This window comes from Triticum dicoccoides, chromosome 5A, assembly GCF_002162155.2.
Source record: "Triticum dicoccoides isolate Atlit2015 ecotype Zavitan chromosome 5A, WEW_v2.0, whole genome shotgun sequence".
Lineage (NCBI taxonomy): Eukaryota > Viridiplantae > Streptophyta > Magnoliopsida > Poales > Poaceae > Triticum > Triticum dicoccoides.
The window spans coordinates 75,770,814-75,792,662 of record NC_041388.1 but is presented as its reverse complement, the minus strand read 5'-3'; positions in this window follow the sequence as shown (position 1 = coordinate 75,792,662).

Sequence of the window (21,849 nt, the reverse complement as noted above, 5' to 3'; positions counted from 1 at the left end):
AAAAAATGTTAGTAATGGCGCACCATGTGTGCGGTGCGCCATTACTGGTTAAAACTATTAATGGCGCACTATGCACTGGTGTGCCATTAATAGTTTTGGAAAAATAAAAAATTTGCTAGTAACGGCGCACAGTGTGTGTGGTGCGCCATTAGTAATGAGGACACCAATGGCGCACCTTTATCTGGTGCGCCACTGCTATATAGCAGTGGCGCACCAGATAAAGGTGCGCCATTGGTGTCCTCATTACTAATGGCGCACCGCGCACTATATAGCAGTGGCGCACCACATACATGGTGTGCCATCAATGTCCGTATTGGCTATAGCCCTTTTCCTAGTAGTGCGGGGGCCATAGGTTTCACTAGTGGCTTCTCTCAATATAACACAAGTATTACGGTGGGTAAACAAATTATTGTCGAGCAATTGATAGAATTGAGCATAGTTATGAGAATATCTAGGTATGATCATGTATATAGGCATCACGTCCGTGACAAGTAGACCGACTCCTGCCTGCATCTACTACTATTACTCCACACATCGACCGCTATCCAGCATGCATCTAGAGTATTAAGTTCATAAGAACGGAGTAACGCTTTAAGCAAGATGACATGATGTAGAGGGATAAACTCATGCAATATGATATAAACCCCATCTTTTTATCCTTGACGGCAACAATACAATACGTTTCGTTTCCCCTACTGTCACTAGGATCGAGCACCGCAAGATTGAACCCAAAGCTAAGCACTTCTCCCATTGCAAGAAAGATCAATCTAGTAGGCCAAACCAAACTCATAATTCAAAGAGACTTGCAAAGATAACCAATCATACGTAAAAGAATTCAGAGAACATTCATTTATTGTTCATAGATGATCTTGATCATAAACCGACAATTCATCGGATCTTGACAAACACACCGCAAAAGAAGATTACATCGAATAGATCTCCAAGAAAATTGAGGAGAACTTTGTATTGAGATCCAAAGAGAGAGAAGAAGCCATCTAGCAAATAACTATGGACCCAAAGGCTATGGTGTTGATGTAGAAGCCCTTCGTGATCAATGCCCCCTCCGGAAAAGGCCCCAAGATGGGATCTCACGGGTACAGAAGGTTGCGGCGGTGGAATTAGGTTTTCGTGGTGCTCTACGATGTTTTCAGGGTATGTAGGTATATATGCGAGGAAGAAGTAGGTCGGTGGAGCCACGAGGGGCCCACGAGGGTGGAGGGCACACCCAGGGGTAGGCTCGCCCCCCCTGCGTCGTGGCCTCCTCGTTGATTGCTTGACGTCCACTCCAAGTTCTATGGATCACGTTTGTTCCAAAAATCACGCTCCCAAAGGTTTCATTCCGTTTGGACTCCATTTGATATTCTTTTTCTGCGAAACACTGAAATATGCAAAAAAAGCAGCAATTTGGGCGGGGCCTCCGGTTAATAGGTTAGTCGCAAAAATAATATAAAAGTGTATAAATAATCCCATTGAACTTCCAAAACAGAATATATAATAGCATGGAACAATAAAAAATTATAGATACGTTTGAGACATATCACGGGATCGCGAGAGCAGGCCTCCATCTCCTCTCAAGTTTGTTAATAAGAGCACAGATCATGGTTAGGGTGATGGGTACACAAACCGTTACCATGATGTGTGCTCCATGCATGGATGAAGAAGTTCCTTTTGTCGACGGGCATCACATATGCAAGCGACTGCTACACGGGCAAGTTGCAGAACATGGCACACCATTTATCCAGGTCACGATCAGTGCTCCGTCAAGTAGTTTTTGGGACGGGAAGCACATCTGCAATGGCCTGTTATACTGGATTATCATGTGTCAGCAACCAAAGGAAGAAGTCAGCATCAGAGATCTCAAGTGGAGCAGGACCACGGTGAGTTCTGGTGGCGTGGGTCTTATCAAGATAAAGTAATCAGTGAGAATGATCCCCACAGAGTATAACCCACAACCTAAGATCACCTGTGTTTATATTCACAACCAATCTTTTATTCTCATGAACTCCCTCATTGGTGCGTCCGTGTACCATTGCCCAGTTTTCTTGTCAAGCTTGTACTGGTTTTTGATGAAGTCACGCTCCTACGGGTCGGTGCACTCCTCCAACAGATTTGGTAGCCCATGAGTTTCATGTTGCACATCCTCCTTAGCCCACACGGGCCTCTTGCCCATGTAACCATGGCTTTCGAGGTGGTGGTTCCCGATCTTCTTGGCCTAAAGCTCGATGATTCTCTTCGACTTGGCCTTGGTTTCTTCGGCAATGCAAGTCTCCTTGAATTTTTCATAGTCTAATTCCGTAATTGTCGGATTCTCTGCAAAAATCTTGGCATAGGATGAACCTTCTTAAATCGCTCTTTTCAGCCTACCTCTATAGGCACTCGAAGCATCGCTGGACTTTCCTAGGGAATTATTGTTCCCATTTTCCGTCGCATCATCTTTCAATGGATTGACGGTGTCATTCTGGCCGAGGAACTGGTATCATGCAACCTACTCACGAGGAGGTGCTCCAATTGTGGATTCTTTCTTATGTATGTGTCATTGATGTAGACGGTCTCCTGTAGGATGCATCATACTTGGTTGCTATAGCACGTTGACATGTCTCGTGGCATTGTTGGCTCAAATTCGCCTAGGTTTACTTCTGTGACCACCAGTCTTCTGGTGCCGAGTTTATTTGGGTGTCATGCCCTCTTCTTCTTAGTTTCAGTGTCTTGAGTACACTGTTGCAGCGCCCTGCTATACAAACGGTTTTACCCCCTTTTCGCGATTGAGTTTTAAATCATCGTCTTTTTAGTTTGTGCAATAGGTGGGTCCTTCCAACACGACCCAGAAACCGTCAGGGATAGGCCCTCCGGTCACACACGCAGGGCAAAACGAGCTCGTGTGCGATCCGGCGAGCCATTGCAGACAATTATAAATGATGCATTATTATTGCACGTTTGTTTTCGTCATAGGGATGTCATGCTTCCGACACTACATACCATGCTTTTTAATTCGTAGTGGATTTCTCTTCAAGAAGAAGACACATTTTAATTTTCTTCCTTTCTGAACAATTTTCTTTTTTCTCTGGAAGATTCCTATTTGTGAATCAGACATCTTTGGGTAGTGTGAACTGATTAGTTAAGTTTGTTTATAGTATAGGCCAAACTTAGTTAATTAATTGTTCTACATGAAGATATAAATACCAAAGTACAATTATCAGTTTACTATGTCAATGATATAATGCAGTTTTGAGTTCTCTCCTCTGAAACATGTTAGTAACAACATATTTCTTTTGTAGAGTATACAATGTATAATGTGACATAACGATATAATGCAGTTATCAGGTCCCTCTCTCCACAGTGATTGGGCGATCCGCCTACGATGCCCACTACCTCCATAATTAATTAATGCAATGGTTTAGTCGTTGCAGGATCTGAGACAACACCTCGGCGTTGATCATACACATGAGCACATGCAATTAACCAACATGGCACTAAACGATTTGATTGCGATGGCACACAGGAATCCGTTACCCTGTGCTTTGATACGTCTCCATCATATCTACTTTTCCTAACTCTTTTCCTCTTGTTTTGCACTCTAATTTGCATGATTTGAATGAAACTAACCCGGATTGACGTTGTTTTCAGCAAAACTACCATGGTGTTGTTTTTGTGAAGAAATAAAATTTCTCGGATTGGAATGAAACTTTCACAACTAGGGAAAACCCTAGTTGTAGCACGGGTTTTGAGGCTATCAGCAGCGTGCGTGGCTGTGCTACTACTATGGCACTACATCTAACTGTTAGTAGTAGCGCGGTCAATACCCGCGCTATTACTATTGACTATATCAGCAGCGCGTTTCGGGAACGCGCTACCATTAATTAGCTGTAGCGCTTTCCTAACCACATGCTACTGTTATATCTTTCATCATTTTTTGCTGCTTCCTACCCCATTCCAATAAACTGCAGTTTCTAGATACTAGGTAGTACTAGATATCAATTACATAAAGCATTATAGGTACTAGGTAGTACTAGATAATAATTTCATAAATAGTCAACATGCATCCTCAAGCAGTACTAGGTAGTCTTACAGCCACACATATATAGCAGTTCTACTAGGCATATATAGTCATACAGCCACACACACACATATGTAGTTCTAGATGATATCGATGACGATCATCAGCCACAAGCCATGGTGGTGGGTGTTCCTGATAGTAATTAGGATGGCATGTCCAACACAAAGATTCTTGCCAACGAGGAATCTCTTCCACCCAACGAAGCTTAAGTGTATGCGATCGTCTGTGTCCATGCGGTAAGTACAGGTGGTGACGGAGCCCCTTGCGGTAAGGCGTAGTCTAGCTGAGCCTTCTTCATCAGGCTCGATACCACAACTCAGAGATAGGCTCTTTGGCAATTTCTGAATAAGAAAAACATATCAATTAATAAGTATCCTCGCACATACTCTGGAAAATATATTTCTATTAAGTATAGATTTCTACACTATCAACAGACATAGTACTACACATTTGTACTAAGCATGAATTCTACTAATAAGTATATATGGATTATCTACACTATTAATAGTTCCTTGGATTCTACACTAATAAGCATGTGATCGGACTCTACACTAAATCATATCATCGACTAGATTCCACAAAGCATATCATTGACTCTATAGTTAGCATATCATCATATAATTTGCACTTGTTAGTATAACAATAAAGCATATATATATATCATCAAATTACTACAGTTAGTATAACAAATCATATCATGCCGATCGAGCATGGTACTTGTCAGACAGGTCCCGAATGGCACCCTGACAAAGTCATCACGTGGCGGAATTATGTCCCATAGGTTGCACACCTCCTCCTCACTCAGCCTCATTCTTTGAGCTACGATGGCTTCATGAAGTGGGTCATCATCATCTTCATCGAGTGGGTCCTCATCATCTTCATCATCTTCCACCAGGTTGATATAAATGACAGCTAGCTTGGGTCTTTATCCTCTAAAGGAGAAGCTGATCAACTCACCACCAGTAAGATGCATGCGGGCGAGGAAACGGGCCCATCCATCTCCTCCAATCTGCGACATATTGAATCCTTTCTTGACCTCCATAGTGTAGGCCCCCCAGGAGCCTCAAAGGTCACAGTGTCTCCTGTCGGCTTATTAACTTTCAACCTCACATTGCATGGGACGATCTGTGTACAAAAAGCAAAATGACACAATGCATTAATGCCAACACTAAAAGCAAAATAGTTGTCACATTTCATATAATTTCTTACCACCCGCATGACGAAAACTCGGCTGGAAGTAGATGTCGAACATCTTGCCAGTTGCAAGGCTGCTGGCGCACCTTGACTTGCACAGTCGACATGGCGGTGGTGGTGGTCGCACCATTTTCCTAAAGCAATACCAGCAAAGATGAACGATCCACTTCACATGAAAGAAAAACAATAACATAAAGTTCTCAATGCATCGATCTTAATCAGAAAATAGATTATTCAGGCTTAGTAACTAAAATTAACACATAAGATGATATGAGGTTAGCAACAGACTTCTGCATATAAAAAAATCGATATTTGCTCATGTTTTCAATCTTTGTTGTTTATCTTGTGCATATAAAAAATATTCAAAAACATTGTTATTCCATCTAACCTAAACTAAACAACAATATATCTCAACACAAGCCAAACTGAACATATCTGTAAAAATATCAACTATCATATCTCACTTTCTCTGTCTCTCTCTCTAAATGTTGCATATCAACTAGCCTAATAAATCAGCTAAATCAAAATGTTCTAAATCAACTAGCCTACTAAATAAACTAAATCAACTAGCCTATTAAATCAACTAGCTTACTAAATCAACTAAATCAAAATGTTCTAAATCAACTAGCACTAAATCAACTAGCCTACTAACTCAACTAAATCATATCAACTAAATAAAAATGTTGCATATGAACTAGCCTTCTAAATCAAAATGTAGCAGGGAGGAGGGATTGTGGTTGGAGGAGCAAGGAGGGAGAAGGAGGGGCGACTGGAGGAGGGAGGAGGAAGGAGGACGAAGGAGGAAGGCAGAGCGAGGAGGGGCCGGACGGCGGCAAACGGAGGAGCGGAGGGGGTACGGAGGAGGAGGGGGAAGGGAGGAGGGCGGACGACAAAGGATTACTGAGTCCAAGGAGGAGGAGGAGGTGACTGCGACACAGAGGGAGGAGGGTAGGCGACGGCGGCCAACTGTCGGCGGGAGTGAGGGCGGCTGGCGGGGGACGACCCGCGCGGGGGTATTGAGGGGGGAGATCGAGTGAGTGTGAGTGGAGGGAGGAGAGTGGGGGGCCGCCGGTTGGGGAAGATATAATGGCCTAGTAGTAGCGCGCTACTGATAAACACCCTAGTAGTAGCGCCTTGTCATAAAATGCGATATTGCTATGTGTAAGCATGTAAAAATATATATAAAAAATACATTGATCATTAATGATCTTTTTGTGTACAATCTGAATTGTCAATATGAGCCCTCACCGGTTTAGAAACCGGAGAAGACTCATATTTCGGCCACAAATTCTACACATAGAGTTCAATGAAGACCAAGTGGTTGTGATAGTTGGAGAAGTAACATATTTAACGTGGTAAACACGCTGTTCCCCTAGCAGTATGGGACTAATCTTAGTTGGAAGAGGGACCATGCTTAGCAGCAGCGTGTTTTGGCGAAACGCGCTACTCCTAAGTACTTTAGCAGTAGCGCATCTATGGAAAGAGCACTACTACTATACCTAGTCTGGAGGCAACACCCTGGCAATTTTAGTAGTAATGCTCTTCTCTACTAGCGCACTACTGCTAAAGGGATATTAGTAGCGCAGTATTATAAAGCATGCTACTGATAATTAGCAGTAGCGTCTGTTTTTAAACCACGCTTCTCCTAAGTTTCTATGTATAAGCTTTTCCCTAGTAGTGTTTGCAGGGATTGTTTTGTACAATAAAAGATAATTTCTGGAGCCAAGAACCACCGGAGGGGGCACCTGGGTGGGCACAACCCACCAGGGCACGCCACCCCTTCCAGGCGCGCCCAGGTGGGTTGTCCCCACTAGGTGGCCACATAGACCCTGAAACCGACGCTATAAAATCCTATTTTACTAGAAAAAATAGAAGAGGAAGAATTCTCACGTTCCATGAGACGGAGTCGCCGCCATCTCCTCTCCTTCACCGGGAGGCCAGATCTGGAGTCTGTTTGGGGCTTCAGAGGGGGATCTTTGATCTTCGTCATGACCAACCCTTCTCCATCGCCAATTCCATGATTCTACCCAACGGGAGTGAGTAATTCCTTCGTAGGCTCACTGGTCGGTGACGAGTTGGATGAGATTCATCATGTAATCGAGTTAGTTTTGTAAGGACTCGATCCCTAGTATCCATTATGTTCTGAGATTGATGTTGCTATGACTTTGCCATGCTTAATGCTTGTCACTTTGGGCACGTGTTCCCAGATTTCAGATCCGAACCGTTTAGGTTTTCACCATTATATCTATGTTCTAGATCAGATCATGTAAGTTATAGTCACCTACTACGCGTTATGATCTGGCAACCTCAGAGTGACAATAGTCGGGACACTTCCCGATGATGACCGTAGTTTGAGGAGTGCATGTATTCACCGTGTGTGAATGCTTTGTTCCGGTTCTCTACTAAAAGGAGGCCTTAATATCCCTTAGTTTCCAATAGGACCCCGCTGCCACGGGAGAGTAGGAGAAAAGATGTCATGCAAGTTCTTTCCATAAGCACGTATGACTATTTACGGAATACATGCCTACATTATATTTATGAACTGGAGCTAGTGCCGTATCGCCCTAGGTTATAACTGTCTCATGATGAATATCATCCAACAAATTGCCGATCCAATGCCTACGAATTTCTCTTATATTGTTATTGCTAAGTTACTTCTGCTATTGTTACTATTGCACTTGCTACTAAATCACTTCTATCATTGTTACCATTACTATTGTTGTTGCTACTACTATCAAAACTATCATACTACTTTGCTACTGATCACTTTGCTGCAGATAATTAATCTCCAGGTGTGGTTGAATTGCCAAGTCAGCTGCTAATACTTGCAAATATTCTTTGGCTCCCCTTGTGTCGAATCTATAAATTTGGGTTGAATACTCAACCCTAAGAAATGGTTGCAATCCCATATACTTGTGGGTTATCATGCTTCCTCGCCCATGTCATGCGGGACTAGCCCTAGTGACGGAGGGGTCGCATGCCGGCCCCAGGCCAGGGGACTACCGTCGGTCCCGAGAAGACTGGGGTACCATAGATCCCAAGAAGACATGGGCCATGACAGAATTTTCAACGGGTGAGCATAGGTGATGTCTGCTAGAACTACGTTGGTATTTCCCCAAAGAGGAAGTGATGATGCAACACAGAAATGGTAGGTATTTCCCTCAATGATGAGACCTAGGTTATTGAACCAGTAGGAGAACCAAGCAACACTACGTAAATAGCACCTGCACAGAAATAGCAACCACTCGCAACCCGACGTGTTTAAGGGGTTGTCAATCCCTTTCGGGTAACGTCGCAAGAAATTGGCACAAGGATGGGCTAAAGTTGTAATAGATTGGATAAATAGATCGCAAATAAAATAAAGTGAAGCAAGGTATTTTGTATTCTTGGTTTAATAGATCTGAAAATAAAATCAAATAAAATAGACCGCGATGGCAAATATAATAAAGAAGAGACCCGGGGGCCGTTGATTTCACTAGTAGTTTCTCTCGAGAAAAATAGCAAACGGTCGATAAACGAATTACTGTTGGGCAATTGATAAAACCTCAAATAATCATGACGATATCCTGGCAATGATCATTATACAGGCATCATGTCCAAGATTAGTAGACCGACTCCTGCCTGCATCTACTACTATTACTCCACACATCGACCGCTATCCTGCATGCATCTAGTGTATTAAGTTCATGGAAAAACGACAGTAAGAACGATGACATGATGTACACAAGATCTATTTATTTAGAAATAGTCCCCATCTAGTTATCCTTAATAGCAACGGTACATACGTGTCGGTTCCCCTTCTGTCACTGGAATCAAACACCGTAAGGTCGAACCCATCACAAAGCACCGCTTCCCATTGCAAGATAAGTAGATCAAGTTGGCCAAACAAAACCCAAATATCGGAGAAGAAATACGAGGCTATAAGAAACGATGCATATAAGAGATCGAAGAAGACTCAAATAACTTTCATAGGTAAAAACATAGATCTGATCATAAACTCAAAGTTTCATCGGATCCCAACAAACACACCACAAAAAGAGTTACATCATATGTATCTCCAAGAGACCATTGTATTAGAGAGAGAGAGAGAGGAAGCCATCTAGCTACTAACTACGGACACGTAGGTCTACAAAAGACTACTCACGCATCATCGAAGAGGCACTAATGGACATGATAAACCCCTCCGTGATGGGGTCTAGATTGGATCTCGTGGTGCTGGAACTTGCGGCAGCTGAAATTGATTTCCGTCGACTCCCCTAGGGTTTCTGGAATATTGGGGTATTTATAGAGTAAAGAGGCGGTTCGGGAGGGACCCAAGGTGGGCACAACCCACCAGGGTGTGCCTAGGCCTCCAAGCGCGCCCTGGTAGGTTGTGCTCCCCTCGGAGCACCCCGCAGGCGCTTCTCCGGCCCACTGGATGTCCTCTTGTCCAAAAAAACCACAAAAAGTTTCACTACGTTTGGACTTCATTTGGTATTGATTCCCCACAATGTAAAAAAACATGCAGAAAACATCAACTGGCACTTGGCACTATGTCAATAGGTTAGTACCAAAAAATGATATAAAATGTCTTGGTAAAATATCAAGATTGATAATATAACAACATGGAACAATCAAAAATTATAGATACGTTGGAGACATACCAGCATCCCCAAGCTTAATTCCTGCTCGTCCTCGAGTAGGTAAATGATAAAAACAAATTTTTTGATGTGAAATGGTGCCTAACATATTCATCTCATATTCTTTTCTCTATAGCATGGACATTTGGACTTTTATATGGTTCAAAGCAATAGTCTAGTTTTGACATGAGGCTTAAACACTCAAGCATATCAACAAGCAACCATGTCTTTCAAAATATCAATGCTAAAATAAGCTATTCCTAGCCCATCATGCTGAATCATTGATCCATTCATGAAACACACTCGCATATTAGCTACACCAAATGCTCAAGTACAATCATAGTGCCCCTTACTTGGTGCTTTATGAAGACTCAAATTAAAAATAAAAATTGCATAAAGTAAGAGAAAGGCCCTTCGTGGAGGGAAGTAGGGATTTGTAGAGGTTCCAGAGCTCAAAACATAGAGATAAAAACATTTTGGGAGGCATGCTTTTCCCACCAATGAAAACGACTTAGAGATCCCAACACTTTCCATGCTAGATATATCATAGGCGGTTCCCAAACAGTAAATAAAGTTTATTCCTTTTTCCACCATACTTTCACTTTCCATGGCTAACCTTATTCATAGGTGCCGTCCATACCAACACATTGACAACATAAAGTAAATTCATTTTGCAATTTTCGGACTAGGCATCCCTAATACCTTTTCCTTACTCTCATGCAATGACAAGTGAATAAAAACTCATCATGAGAATAACACATCTAGCATGGAAAATATCGGCCACCCCTCACTGCCTCGCGAATGGTACGAGCACACAAAAGAGAAGTTTATTTTGAAAATTAGATATGGCACATACAAATTTGCTTAGAACGGCAAAAGAGAACCGCATATAGGTAGGTATATGCTACCTCTTGAGCACTTGCGTTGGTTTTCCCTTGGAGAGGAAAGGGTGGTGCAACAAAGTAGCGTAAGTATTTCCCTCAGTTTTTGAGAACCAAGGTATCAATCCAGTAGGAGTCTACGCGCGAGTCCCTCGCACCTACACAAAACAAATAAATCCTCGCAACCAACATGATAAGGGGTTGTCAATCCCTACACGGTCACTTACGAGAGTGAGATCTGATAGATATGATAAGATAATATTTTTGGTATTTTTATGATAAAGATGCAAAGTAAAATAAAAGGCAATGAAAATAACTAACTATTGGAAGATTAATATGATGAAGATAGACCCGGGGGCCATAGGTTTCACTAGTTGCTTCTCTCAAGAGTATAAGTATTCTACGGTGGGTGAACAAATTACTGTTGAGCAATTTACAGAATTGAGCATAGTTATGAGAATATCTAGGTATGATCATGTATATAGGCATCACGTCCAAGACAAGTAGACCGACTCCTGCCTGCATCTACTACTATTACTCCACACATCGACCGCTATTCAGCATGCATCTACAGTATTAAGTTCATAAGAACAGAATAACGCCTTAAGCAAGATGACATGATGTAGAGGGATAAACTCATGCAATATGATGAAAACCCCATCTTGTTATCCTCGATGGAAACAATACAATACGTGCCTTGCTGCCCCTACTGTTACTGGGAAAGGACACCGCAAGATTGAACCCAAAGCTAAGCACTTCTCCCATTGCAAGAAAGATCAATCTAGTAGGCCAAACCAAACTGATAATTCAAAGAGACTTGCAAAGATAACCAATCATACATAAAAGAATTCACAGAAGATTCAAATATTGTTCATAGATAAACTTGATCATAAACCCATAATTCATCGATCTCAACAAACACATCGCAAAAAGAAGATTACATCGAATAGATCTCCACAAGAGAGGGGGAGAACTTTGTATTGAGATCCAAAAAGAGAGAAGAAGCCATCTAGCTAATAACTATGGACCCGTAGGTCTGAGGTAAACTACTCACACTTCATCGGAGAGGCTATGGTGTTGATGTAGAAGCCCTCCGTGATCGATGCCCCCTCCGACGGAGCTCCGGAACAGGCCCCAGGATGGGATCTCATGGATACAGAAAGTTACAGCTGTGGAATTAGAGTTTTGGCTCCGTATCTGATCGTTTGGGGGTACGTAGGTATATATAGGAGGAAGAAGTATGTCGATGGAGCAATAGCGGGCCCACAAGGGTGGAGGGCGCGCCTAGGGGAGTAGGCGCGCCCCCTACCTCGTGGCCTCCCTGTTGGTTGCTTGATGTAGGGTCCAAGTCTCCTGGAACTTGTTCGGTGAGAAAATCACGTTCCCGAAGGTTTCATTCCGTTTGGACTCCGTTTTATATTCCTTTTCTTCGAAACCCTAAAATAGGCAAAAAACAACAATTCCGGGATGGGCCTCTGGTTAATTGGTTAGTCCCAAAAATAATATAAAAGTGGATAACAAAGCCCAATAATGTCCCAAACAGTAGATAATATAGCATGGAGCAATCAAAAATTATAGATACGTTGGAGACGTATCAGTATAGTGGACTCATGTGGCAAAAACTGGTAAAGTGTTTTGGATGCACAAGTAATGATAATACTTGGTGCAAAATGAAGTCTAGCAAAAGATTGAGAAGCGACCAACCAAGAAACGAATAATCTCATAAGCGAGCATTAAGCACAATTAACACTGAATAATGCACAAGTAGGATGTACTTTCATTACATAACTATTGACTTTCGTGCTTGCATAGGGAATCTCAAACCTTAACACCAATATTATTACTAAAGCATAATTACTAATCAAGATGGCTCACATATCCATCATCATATCTCAAAACTATTACAAGGAATCAAGTTTATTTTGTCTAATGATCTTCATGGAAGTTTTTATTATATCCTTCTTGGATATCTATCACTTTGGAACTAATTTTCATGTGTTTCTTTTGATAAGCTAAAACAAATATAAGTGAAGGGCATGAGCATACTATTTCTTTCTCTCAAATTAATTTAAGTGAGGCAAGAGAGAATTTATTAAAAAATACTAGCTCTCAAATAAATCTAAGTGAAGCAAGAGAGTATTTATTAAAAAATAACAAGGCACACCATGCTCAAAGGGGTATAAGTGAAGCACTAGAGCAATTCTATAGCTCATAAAGATTTAAGTGAAGCATAGAGAGCAATTGTAACAAGTCATGGCATAATTTTGGCTCTCTCAAATAAGTGTGTCCAGAAAGGATTCAAGACTTAAAACAAAAGGCAAAAGAAGCAAAGACTCATATCATACAAGATGCTCCAAGCAAAACTCATAGTATGTGACAAATAAAAAAATAGTTCCGAGTAAAATATCGATGGTCGTTAGAAGAAAGAACGGACGCCACTCGGGCATCCCCAAGCTTAGTTGCTTGCTTCTCTTTGGATAATAGCTTGGGATGCCATGGGAATCCGCAAGCTTAGGCTCTTCTTACTCTTTATTCCTTCATCCATCGTACCATCATCCAAAACTTGAAAACTTCAATCACACAAAACTCAACAAAACCTTTGTGAGATCCTTTAGTATAAGAAAGCAAATCACTACTATAAGTACTATAGAAAACCAATTCATATATTATTCTTGCATTATATCTACTGTATTCCAACTTTTCAATGGCAAAAACTCATCAAAGAAAACCATAGAACATCAAAACAACCACACAACGCAAAGAAATCAGAATCTGTCAAAAACAGAACAGTCTGTAGCAATCTGGATATTTATAATACTTATGAAACTCCAAAAATTCTGAAAAATTAGGACCACATGTAACATTTGTGTATTAGTCTTCTACAAAAAGAATTGGTATTTTATAATGCTTCTGCTAAAATTGAGAATTATTTGTGTGAGCGCATAAGTTTCTGTTTTTCAGCAAGATGAAAGAAACTATCACCCAACATGCACTACTAGGGAAAACCCTAGCAGTAGCATGGGTATTTTGCCTATCATTAGCTGTAACACCCTCGATGTGACTATATCTCCCACGTGTCGAGGCACGACTTAGAGGCATAATCGCATTGAAGGCATATGTCACAAGTTAGGCAATCTTCACAACATCCCATGTAATATATATAGTAAAAGGGGAGATAACATAGTTGGCTTACACTCGCCACGTCAATCAAGTACATAAATAACATTACATCATCCAAACACTCATGGCCCGACTACGGCGCCAAAATAAAAGATAACCCAACATGCGACACGGTCCCGTTCACCCCCAACTGGGCACCACTACTGATCATCGTGAAAGGAAACATAGTAATGTTGAGAGTCTTCGTCGAACTCCCACTTGAGCTCATACGCGTCTGCTGGAGAGGAATCATCGGGCCCTACATCTGGTGTAATAGTAATCTGTGAGCCACAGGGACTCAGCAATCTCACACCCTCGCAATCAAGACTATTTACGCTTACAGGTAAGGCAAGGTAAATATGTGGAGCTGCAGCAAGCGACTAGCAAAATATGGTGGCTAACTTATTCGCAAAAGAGAGCGAGAAGAAGAGGCAAAGCGCGAGCGAGAAACTAGAGAGCAACCTGCGCAAACATTACTCCAACACCGTGTCCAATTCCCGGACTCTGCCGAGAAGAGGCCATCACGGGAACACACTCAGTTGATTCATTTTAATTAAGTTAAGGTTCAAGTTATCTACAACCGGACATTAACAAATTCCCATCTTCCCATAACCATGGGCACGGCTTTCGAAAGTTCAAATCCCTGCAGGGGAGTCCCAACTTAGCCCATGACAAGCTCTCACGGTCAACGAAGGAATAGACCTCCTCCCAAGGCGTTCCGATCAGACTCGGTATCTCGGTTCTTCAAGACACTTCGACAGGTTAAAACAAGACCAGCAACACCACCCGAATGTGCCGACAAATCCCGATAGGATCTGCACATATCTCGTTCTCAGGGCAGGCATCTCAGTTCCCCGAGGTGGCCCCTCAGGCATCTCAGTTCGGACCAACACTCAGAGGAGCACTGGCCCGGGGGGGGATTAAATAAGATGACCCTCGGGCTCTGGAAACCCAAGGGAAAAAGAGGCTAGGTGGCGAATGGTAAAACCAAGGTTGGGCATTGCTGGAAAAGCTTTATTCAAGGCGAACTATCAAGGGGTTCCCATTATAACCCAACCGCGTAAGGAACGCAAAATCCGGGAACATAACACCGATATGACGGAAACTAGGGCGGCAAGAGTGGAACAAAACACTAGGCAAGAGGCCGAGCCTTCCACCCTTTACCAAGTATATAGATGCATTAAAATAACATGGCAATATAATGATATCCCAACAAGTAAATAAATGTTCCAACAAGGAACGGCCTCCAATCTTCACCTGCAACTAGTAACGCTATAAGAGGGGCTGAGCAAAGCAGTAACATAGCCAATCAACGGTTTGCTAGGACATGGTGAGTTAGAGGTTTGACATGGCAATTTGGGGCTTGAAATCAAGTGGTAGGCATCTTAGCATTGGCATAGCAAAAGAGCGAGCAAACTAGCATAGCAAAGATATTAGTGATTTCGAGGGTATGATCATCTTGCCTGCACAGTTGTCACAGTTGACTGGATCCTCGAAAGAAAACTCAACGGGCTCCTCGTTAGCGAACTCGTCTTCCGGCTCTACCCAAACAAGACAAACAAACAACAAGGGCACAATCAACCACGTGCAAACTCAAACAACACGATGCAAAGATGGTATGCTATGCGGGATGCGATGCGGGATGCATATGCAAGATTTTACAAGGAATGCATGAACCTTGCCTCAACATGGGAATCCAAGTGTGCCACTGGAAATATGAGATGAAATCGCTTGAAAATGATATAAAGAACGCCGGAATCGGAGTTACGGTTTGGAAATGGCAAGCAATTCAAATATGACACCGGTCTGTGATTTACGGGAAGTAGCCATCTAAATGCAACGAGATGAACATGCTACAGCACCCAAACATGACAAAAAAATACATGGCAGGGATGAATTCAAGATGCTTAACAAAAGTCCCTTAGTGACCTCGAGCCAAAAGGGATCAGAAAATATACTAACAAGCACGTGAACATCGCAAAAACATAATCAGTTTTCAGACTTAGTGAAAACTGGCACATGCTGAAACAAATATCAAGTAGGCATGTTCACAGCTTGATGCACTCACTACGGTGCAAGTCATGACAAGACAAGCATACATCCATCAAGAAGGCACAAAATGCAAGCTATACATGGCAATAACAACAGCATAGCATGCATGGATCAACTACAACATCATCGGCAAAATTGCAAACAAGTTGACAATTTGCCCAGATTCACAAAGTAGCAAAAGTAGAGCTCGATTGACTCAATCTAGGGTGATCCATAATTGCAAATAAAGACATGGATGGATAGAGCACTACACGATTAATAAAACTCCCTTACTGATCATCCTCAAAAGAGTCACGGATCACTAGGAAACAACATGAACATATGGCAATATGAGATAAACAGATCAAGGACTTAGTGGAAAAGCTAAGTCCCTGAAAACAGAATTACCGAGTGCCTCACTTTGCAAGCTTGCACTAGTCACCACAATCATCACCAAAATACGTGGGTTGCACCTCTGGAAAGATCACAAAACCCTTAACAAAACATATGTAGAGCATCAGGGCATAGCATGCACACAATAATCACGGCAAAAATGACAAAAACCTAAATGGAGCAGCAGATCTGACAATTATCTCAAGTAGCCCTCTTCTAACAGAATTTCGGGTATCAAGATGAACTCAAATGAAAATGATGCAATGGAATGAAATGATGTACTCTCTGAGATGAACATTTTGATATGCTATATGCATAAATCGGAGCTACGGATGCAAAGTTACGGGGCTATGAACAGGAGCATTTGGACTAGAAAATCTCCGGGACTTTGTGAAAAAAAATCACCCCGAGATCTAGGGTTTGACCTTGCGTGGAAATCGAGGCGCGGTCGGGGCACCGTAGCCGGCCGGATCCGAAGCTCGCCGGAGGAGGGCGCAGGGCGGCGCCGGAGTAGGAGGGAGAGGCCGAGGCGAGGGAGGGGCCGGGCCCGGCGCGGGGAGGTAAGGGCGCGCGGCCGCGGCGTTGGGGAGGCAGGGGCGGCGCGGCCGCGGCGTTGGCAGACGGTGGCGATGGAGGGCGGCGGCGCTCGCGGCGGGGACGGCGGGGCGATTTTTTTTAGGGCTAGGGGGAGAGGATCCACGAATTTGGAATGGGGGGTGTATATATAGGCATAGGAGGAGCTAGGAGAGTCCAAATGAGGTTCGGTTTGCGGCCACGTGATCGTGATCGAACGCTCAAGATGATGGAGAAGGTTTAGGTGGGTTTTGGGCCAAATTGGAGGGGTGTTGGGCTGCAACACACACGAGGCCTTTTCGGTCCCTCGGTTAACCGTTGGAGTATCAAACGAAGTCCAAATGATACGAAACTTGACAGGCGGTCTACCGGTAGTAAACCAAGGCCGCTTGGCATGTCTCGGTCCAATCCGGAAATGTTTAATCCCCACACATGAAAGAAAGCTAGAAATGACCACTAGAGGAGAACGAAGCGCCGGAATGCAAAACGGACAACGGGGAAAATGCTTGAATGCATGAGATGAACACGTATGCAAATGCAATGCACATGATGACATGATATGAGATGCATGACAACGACAACAACACACGGAGACAAAGACCCTAACCCGAGAAAATAAAATAACTTAACGCCGGAAACGGCAAGAGTTGGAGTACAAATTGGGAAAGTTACATCCGGGGTGTTACAACACTCCACCACTACGAAAGGATCTCGTCCCGAGATCTAGGACTGAAAGAACGCTGGGTACTTAGAACGGAGGTGATCCTCGCGTTCCCAGGTAGCTTCACGGTCGGAATGGTGTGACCACTTGACTTTGAGAAATTTGATTGACTTATTGCGAGTCTTGCGTTCAGTCTCTTCAAGAATAGCAACTGGGTGCTCACGATAAGAGAGATCTTCTTGGAGCTCAATGTCCTCGAAGTTGACGGTGCGGTGAGGAGTCTTGAAGCACTTTCGAAGCTAAGAGACATGGAACACGTCATGAACATTTGCAAAGTTTGAAGGAAGCTCGAGTTGATAGGCGAGGTCGCCTCTCTTGCTGACAATCTTGAAAGGTCCCACGTATCTAGGGGCAAGCTTCCCTTTGATACCGAAGCGACGAGTACCTTTCATAGGAGAGACGCGGAGGTAAACATGATCTCCGATCTCGAAGGCCAAATCACTGTGCTTACTATCATAGTAGCTCTTCTGACGGGATTGGGCTGCTTTGAGGTTATCACGAATGACTTTGCACATTTCCTCTGCCTCTATGATTAAGTCATTACCCAAAAGCCGACGTTCACCAGTTTCAGACCAGTTGAGAGGGGTACGGCACTTCCTGCCATACAGAATTTCAAATGGGGCCTTGCCCAAACTTGCTTGAAAACTGTTGTTGTAGGAGAATTCAGCATAAGGAAGACAATCCTCCCACTTCATGCTGAAGGAGATCACACAAGCCCTGAGCATATCTTCAAGAATCTGGTTGACACGCTCGACTTGACCGCTAGTTTGAGGATGGAAAGCTGTGCTGAAGCGGATGTTGGTGCCCATGGCCTTCTGAAAAGAATCCCAAAACTTGGATGTAAAGATGCTGCCACGGTCTGAAGAGATCACTTGAGGAATACCGTGCAGAGAGACAATACGAGAGGTATAGAGTTCCGCCAATTGAGCTGCAGTGATAGACTCTTTGATAGGCAGAAAATGAGCCACTTTGGTGAGTTTGTCGATGACAACGAATATGGCATCATTGCCACGCTTGGACTTAGGAAACCCAGTCACGAAGTCCATTTCAATGTGGTCAAACTTCCATTCTGGAATGGCAAGAGGTTGGAGGAGACCTTCTGGCCTTTGGTGTTCTACCTTCACTCTTCTGCAGACATCACATTCATTCACGAATTGAGCAATCTCGCGCTTCATTCAAGTCCACCAATAAGCTTGCTTGAGGTCCTGATGCATCTTCGTACTCCCAGGGTGGATGGAGAGGAGAGAAATGTGAGCCTCGTTCATGATCACTTTACGGAGGTCACCTTTGGGTACAACAATACGATCCTCGAAGAAGAGAGTGTCCTTGTGATCAAGGCGGTAGCACTTGTACTTGGGTTGACTCTTGGCAACCCCAATCTTCACCTTTTTCACCATAGCATCAAAAAGCTGGGCTTGGCGAATCTGGTCTTCCAAGGTAGGAGAGACTTGAAGGTTGGCGAGGAAACCTTGAGGAACAGCTTGCAGGTTAAGTTTGCGGAAAGCTTCACAAAGCTTGGGTTGATAAGGCTTGAGAATCAGACTGTTGCAGTAAGCCTTTCTGCTCAATGCGTCGGCAATCACATTGGCCTTGCCTGGAGTATACTCGATACTCGGATTATAATCTTGAATCATTTTGACCCATCCAGTTTGCCTGAGGTTGAGATTAGGCTGAGTGAAGATGTACTTGAGACTCTTGTGATCAGTGAAAATGTCCACTTTTCTTCCCAATAAAAGATGTCTCCAAGTCAAAAGAGCATGCACAACTGCCGCCAACTCGAGATCATGAGTGGGGTTGTTCTTCTCATTGGGCTTCAACTGGCGAGAGTTATAAGCAACAACTTTCTTCTCTTGCATCAACACTGCGCCAAGACCTTGGAGAGAGGCATCACAAAAGACCTCGTACGGCTTGGATTCATTAGGCGGAGCCAGAACTGGAGTAGTGATCAATTTCTCTTTCAAAGTGTTGAAAGCAATGTCACACTCCGGAGACCAAACATACTTGATGTGCTTCTGGAGAAGATTAGAGAGAGGCTTCGCGATCTTAGAGAAGTTTTCAATGAATCTTCAGCAATAGCTTGCGAGACCGAGGAAGCTACGGAGTTGCTTCACGTTCTGAGGAGGTTCCCAATTCACAATTGCAGACACCTTCTTAGGATTCACGGCAATGCCCTTGGCAGAGATGATATGACCAAGATAAAGAACCTCATCGAGCCAAAATTCACACTTGGAGAACTTGGCGTAGAACTGATGTTCCCTGAGCTTATCGAGTACCAAATGCAAGTTCTTGGCATGATCTTCCTTGTTCTTCGAGAAAACCAGAATGTCGTCGAGATAGACCAAAACGAAGTCATTGGTGTAGACGTTGAAGATGAAGTTCATCATGCGAGAGAACGTCGGAGGAGCGTTGACGAGACCAAAAGACATGACAGTGTATTCATATGAACCAAAGCTTGTCCTGAAAGCCGTCTTGGGAATATCTTGCTCACGGATTCGAATCTGACGATAACCCATACGGAGATCAAGCTTGGAGAATACTTGGGCACCTTTGAGTTGTTCGAACAGCTCGTTGATGTTGGGAAGTGGGTATTTGTTCTTGATGGTCTTCTTGTTCCCTGGACGGCAATCAACACAAAGTAGGTCCGTTCCATCCTTCTTCTTCACAAAAAGAACACCACAACCCCACGGAGAAGAACTAGGCCGGATGAGACCCATTTTCTCTTGAATATCGAGTTGCTTCTTTAGCTCCTTCAACTCTTTAGGTCCGAGCTTGTAAGGACGTTTGCACACAGGTTCCGTGCTAGGCTCAAGATCAATAACGAATTCAACTGGCCGGTGCGAAGGCATTCCTGGAAGCTCTTCTGGAAAGACGTCTTGATATTCGCAAACGACTGGAATTTGCGAGATAGCATCCAATTCACCCTTCTCATTGAGAGAAAATAGACGAATGGTATTATCTCGAGCGGCAAAGACAATTACATCCTCAGACAAATGAGTCAATTGAATCTGTCTGGCTGCACAATCAAGCTGAGCCTTGTGCTTAGAGAGCCAATCCATTCCGAGAATAAGATCAATACCTGAGTTACCAAGAACCATTGGAGAAGCCAGAAACTTGAAATCACCCATCATGATAGAAATATCCAGAACCATCATACTAGAACTCAAACGCTTAGCCGGAGAGACGACTTGCATAGCTCTAGGTAAAGCCTTAGTACTAAAATTGTTCTTCGATGCAAATGGGAATGACATGAAGGAATGCGATGCACCAGAGTCAAAAAGAACTTTTGCAGGAACATCGTTAACAGGAAGGTTACCCATGATCACATCCGACGAGTCCTCTACCTGAGCTGCATTCATCAAATTAACCTTGGCGTGCTTGGGATTATGCTTGACCACAACTGTACTTGCCGATCTGACAGGAGGAGGAGGAGGAAGACGCCTCTGGTTGAAACACTTGTTGGCATAGTGACCCTTCTGTTGGCACTTGTTGCACGTGACCTCTGAAAGTGGACGGTGATACGGAGCACTCGATCTTGGAGCTTGAGACAAAGTCTTGTTCTGAAAGCCAGAGTTGGGTGGGTGTGAAGAACCACTGCCATCTTTGCTCTTCTGCTGATACGGCTGATGGAACGGAGGAGGAGGAAGCCAATACTTCTGCTGCTTGGCCACTTGAGTAGAGGAAGAAGGAGTAACATCTCTGGCTCGCTTCTTGGAAGCATCACACCTCAACTGAGCAGCCTCCTGCTTCAATGCCATGTTGTAGAACTCATCGTATCTCAACGGCTCGAAGAGAACAAGAGCTAGCTGGATTTCTTCTCTGAGCCACCCCTGAACTAATATATCATGCTCTTCTCATCAGGGACGTCCTGCTTGGCAAAGCGGGCGAGCTTCTGGAATAACTTGTTGTAGTCATAGACAGACAAAGAGCCTTGCTTCAGGTTGCTGAATTCCTCATGCTTGCTTTCAACCACGCTTTGAGGAATATGATGAGCTCGGAAATCTTGACGAAAATCATCCCAAGTGATAACACGTCCACCTCTGGAGTCCTTGTACTGCTGGAACCATTCTGCAGCTTGATCTTTGAGTTGGAAGGAAGCGAACTTGACAAAGTCCTCAGGCCTGACGTTACTGCACTCGAAATGCTTGCACAGATCCACTAGCCAATCGTCAGCATCGGTTGCCTCAACACAATTGTTGAAAGTCTTTGGCCCGTTAGCAAGGAACT